We start from the raw sequence: 5,507 nt of genomic DNA, 5'->3' as shown, positions 1-5,507 counted from the left end.
GGTCTAAAAAATTTCTCCCTCAGTCATTCTGTTGAGGGAGTGAGAAAGTGACATGGTGATCATCTGGCAGCCAGTAAAGATCATGATGTCATCAAATCATAGATTCATAGAATCAGAATGGTTTGGGTTGGAAGAGACCTTTAAAAATCATCTAGTCCAACAACTCTGTCATGGGCAGGAACACCTCAGGTTGCTCAAATCACTGGCCAGTGTGATTTTGAATACTTTTAAATGATGGGTCATCCACAACTACTCTAGACAACCTATTCCAGTCTTACCATTCTTACTGTAAAAAAATCTTGCCTTAGGTTCAAACTAAACTTACCCTCTTAGTTAAGAGCACTATTCTGTCTTTTCATTTCAGACCTTTATAAAAAGTCTCTGCATTTCTTAGACACTCACTTTAAGTACTGAAAGTCTGAAAGAAAGTCTTTCCGGGTCTTTCTCTTCCCCAGGATGACTTACCACAAATCTCTCAGCCTTTCTCTGTAAGAAAGATGTTGCAGCCCTGTGATCATTTTCCCAGTTCTCCTCTGGATGTCCTTTAACAGGTCCATGTCTTTCTTGTACTGGGGGCCCCAGAGCAGTACTTCAGGTGGTGTCTCACTACAGCAGAGTAGAGGGAGAGCATCTTTTTCATGGCATCTCCTTCTCAGGAAGCTGCAGAGAGCAATGAGGTCATCCTTCAGCCTCCTTCTATCCAATCTAGACAAACTCAAAGTCCTTAGCTGCTCCTCATAGGACATTCCTTCTACTTGGTCCTGTTGAACTTCATGACATTTGCATGAACATACTTCTCTAGCCTGTCAAGATCCCTCTGGATGGCATCTCTTCCTTCAAACATATTAATGGTACCACTCAGCTTATTGCTGTGTGCAGAATTTCTGAGCATGCACTTCACCCTATTGCCTATGTCACTGATGAAAATATTTAGTAGCCTTGGTCCTAGCATGGAGCCTTGAGAGTTCAGTCGAGTTCAGTCTGGACATTGAGCCATTAACTGCAACTCTTCTGAAATGGCCATCCAGGAAATTTTTCATTGATCTGGAATCAGGTTTAGAAAGACAGAATGCAAGGACCATTTTGAAATTCATGTTTCTTGACATTTGTTTTGTGCATAAAATGTTCTTGACCTTTTCATCTATGTTTGAAAATCTAGGCCTAAAGACTTTATATTGCTTTCTTTGCACAGCTGGAGTCACTACTGAGATTGAAACACCCATACTTTGAAGGAAAACAAAATGAAATTACAGTTTTGTGTTTCTTGTTTCTTCAAGTATAGAAATGTGACACATTGGGGTTTATTGTAATACTCACAAGAAATTTGTGATGGGTTGACCTTGTCTGTTGTATCACTACCCTTCTCAGCAGGATGTGGGAAAGAAAAGAAGATGGAAAAAAACTTGTGAGTTAAGATAAAGGCACTTTAATAAAGCAAAAGCAAACATCAAGTGCAGAAGCAAAGGAAAGCAAAACATTTATTCTCTAGATTTATTCTCTACTTCCCATAAGCAGGTGATGTCCATCTGCTTCCCAAGAAATAGCACTTCAGTACATGTAGCAGTTGTTCTGAAAGATAAACAACACAAGGTTTCAGCCAGGCATTGTATTTGCTATTTCCTGACCTTGTACAGAAAACTGAGATGCAAAATGGAATAATAACATTATCAAATTTTATGTCTTTTTTTTTCTCTTCACAAACAACTTTTGAAAATGCTAAAGCTTTACCTTGAGTTTTTCCATACCCCCCACTGTTTTTCCAAGCACCCCTCAAAACATGTTTTTTATCTATTTATATTTTACCAGGCACTTACCACTCATCTACCAGCTGAAGACTTAGACATGACCTGTTTCTTTTCACTTTTATCCATAGACTGCTGTATTTCAACTGTAGCAATATTTGGTATTGTTTTTCAACAATGTCGTTCAAGAGCAGATATTACTTTTGACTTAAATCAGGTGCACAAGATTTGTGTAAGATACATAAATTTAACCCTGTCCATCATTTTTTCTTCAGCATTAAGTTGATGATTCATTCATTCACCTCTATTATATATTGGGTAAAGAACTGGAATATCTTTGGTTGTTGTAATGCAGTTTGCTTGTGCAGTTGAGGAATTACAATCAGGGAGAGAAAGAAAAAATGATTGACATGAATGCCTCTCGTTATTCTGCTGAGAACTTGTTTTGACAAATCAGTCAATGTAATTCATCAGTGTTACAATATCATTGATTACAATTTTCTTCTCTTTGATCACATCAGAAATTCCTTGTCAAGATAACATATAATGTGTATTTTCCAGAAGATCTTAACTTTTTTAATAGTGTGGCTCACCTCTTCCTACTGAACACCATACATACTCGTAATTTGGGTTACTAACTGAAGTGTACTACAAGAAAAAGTAAGTTTAGATATTGTCTTTAAAGCTATTTGATAGCTTAATCTGAAATCTGGTAGTAAATGAAAACCCAAAATAATCCAACATGCCTTTGGGCTGTCTAAATGCTAATAACCTGGAAGACACAGCAAGTTTGCAGATGAAGACACACACCTGAAGCATGGGGTACTACACAAAGGGACCTGGACAAGCTGAAGAAGTGGGCCCTTTTGAACACTTCAAGTGTTCAAGGCAAGGTGGAACGGCACTTTGAAGAAGTCCCTGCTCATTGCAGGATGTTCAGAAAAGATGACCTTTACAGGTCCCTTCCTATCCAAACTATTCTATGATTCTCTTATTCTATGGAGATGACAAGTGTAGGTACAGTGTCCCATGCTCAAGGTCTTGGCCATGAAATACCTTTGACGTTAGAGTGCAATAAAATGAATGAGATCCCAGAGTTCTGCATGGGCAAGAGTGAATCAACATTTAAGACAAATAAGTAAAAATTACCTTTCTTCCTTGTACACAGTTTTCCAGCAAAGTGCTCATTCTGCATCAGCTTGAAGTTACGGAATTCATTAACTTTCAGGGCTAAAGGAAAAAGAATTTTTCATTCCTAATTATTTCTAGATTTGCTCTAAGAGCCAGAACACTTAAGCGAGTATTAATAGATCTATAGCAGGAACCAGAGCATCAGGAAACCACTATGACCTATCATTTGTGTTCTTTGCCTTACAATGAACTAGCTACCATGGAAGCTATGATGCATGATTCCTCCTAGACTATGTGTTGATGATTTAGAAATCTATGGGAATAGGAAAATTAGAACTGTGGATTTGAAAGTCACAATGCTAAAATGGGATTTGATCTTTTTCATACTCCTGAGGCAATTGATCTTACAACTGAAATACTAGATTTAAAGAAAATAGTCTATATTTGAAAGGAAGAAGAAAGAAAATACGTATTTTTGTAAACAATATTTGTAGGCATTAACTCTATGTTTTGATCAATAGGTCCAGAGCTGTCCTACAGTCTATACATATCTTCTTCAAAAAAACTTCCAGCAGTTCAGAAACAGAGCAGAAATATACCCATACTTATTTTTTCTTATGGGCTAACTTTAGACAGCTAACAGGATTTTACTTGGGATTTCCCTCATGCTATGTGATGTGATTTTCATTAAGAAGTCTGGGCACATGTCTTAAAGCTGAAGGATGTATCATGGAGAATATATTTAAAAGGTCTTGAACTGTTTTTGTACATATGATCGTTTTAGGGAGAAAAGAGAAAAGAATAGCTAATTACTATACTTCCAACCTCAGAGTTGAAGAAAAAGTTCTAAGAATATTAAGCATGAGTTATATTTTTCCATCAAACCCATTCTTCAGAATCTGGAGATGGAGAATTCAGTGAAATTTGTTATGTTTTATAGCTCAGGTATAATATAATATAATATGATAATAAAATATAATATAGCTATTATATTTTGAGGTTCTAAATAAAATGAGATTTATAGGAATAAGTATCAGAAGTGAAAGATTATTCTTCTCCCTCAAATAAAACTGAAATCAATACAATTGTGTTTAGTTTTCTTGTGACAAATGATATGGTATCACCCTCCCTCAAATGATAACCCACACCAACTCAAGGTTTACCAGAGCTGGTGGCAAAACAGAGTGTATTTTCATACTTTGATAAGTTTTAGAATAAAAAAATAATCTTTTTTAAAAATCCTGGAGTTTTTATGAGATAAGCACAAGGGCGGGTCTAGGGTGGGTTTGGGGTTTTTTTTTTGAGATTTCTTGCATAAGCAAAAGAGAAACACAAATTCAAAACTATCAAAAATACAATTATTATGACATTCATTTGAAATCTGAGATGTCATCCTAGGAGATTTTCTCTAACACACTTGATCACTTATCTAATTTGTGTTATTGCTTTTGAGCATATTCTGGTGTAACAAACAACTGTTTTGTAGTCTTGCTCTTTTTCAACCTTCCAATAGCTGTTGAATTTTCCACTCCACCATTCCATGTTTTCAGTTATGTTACACCCAGATTATTGTTTTGGGAAAAAGGAAACACATCCTATACACAGAGCCAGAAATTAGACTAATTAATAATTTACCAATCCATATGATCTAATTATTGTAAAAATGCATCATTAATAGATCAATTATCATTTTTATATGTAACCTTCAATTATTTCTGGATGCTGTGCTCAATCTTCCACTGGTCCTTTAATAAGCTAAAGGGAGAAGGTAGATTTTTAAGAAGTCAGCACCATCCTGAGGGCTTGTCTAGAATGACTTACATGGTGTTGGGGTTGCTTTCTCCTCAGTCCCAAGTTTGTTTGGGGCTATCTTAATGTTTTCTAAGACAGACTGTTTCCTTTCTCCTGTTTTCCTGATAGTTCTTGAAAGATGTACAACGTACTCCTCCATCCCACCACTCTTCCAACCAACCATGCTAGAGGAAGAATAAATCCAATGAACTGGAATGTTTTGAAGAGGAGTTGGGACATGAAGACACCATTCAGATAGAAAAAGTGAGACAAGCTGCAATGTTCTTCAATCTGGTTTATGACTTCTTGGATATTAATATTTCAATAATCTTTAAATACCTAGTAATGAAGATAAAGTGGATTTATTTCTTTCAATAAACATGACCAGTTCTTTAAAAGAAAAGTAATAATCTCTAATGCAATAGCATCAGTGTATAATTGGAAGTAAATCTTCCATTTTACTTCTGAAAAACACATTTAAATCTGTAGAAGGTAATGTTACCTGCTGGTTTATTGAATTAAATGGTGCAGTTTTAATGGATGAACAGAAAACTTCTTGGCATTTCCTTGAACATTATTTTTCTGATTTATTAAGAAGAAATTTGTGAACAGCTATTAGCATTTTATTAAATGAAAAAATGTCTTGCAAAGTTCCTGTGTTTGCTCCTATAACTTTCTTCTTCTTCTTTCTTCTTCTTCTTTTTCTTTCTTCTTCTTTCCTTTCTTTTTCTTTCTTTCTTTCTCTTTCTTTCTTTCTTTCTTTCTTTCTTTCTTTCTTCTTTTCTTTTTTCTCTTTTCTTTTCTTTTCTTTTCTTTTCTTTTCTTTTCTTTTCTTTTCTTTTC

This window comes from Corvus kubaryi, unplaced genomic scaffold (assembly GCF_017639235.1).
Source record: "Corvus kubaryi isolate FWS band 111438036 unplaced genomic scaffold, C.kubaryi_AGA036_p1.0 133, whole genome shotgun sequence".
In the NCBI taxonomy this organism is placed as follows: Eukaryota; Metazoa; Chordata; class Aves; order Passeriformes; family Corvidae; genus Corvus; species Corvus kubaryi.
The sequence above is the reverse complement of the archived record's forward strand: the minus strand, read 5'-3'. Positions refer to the sequence as shown.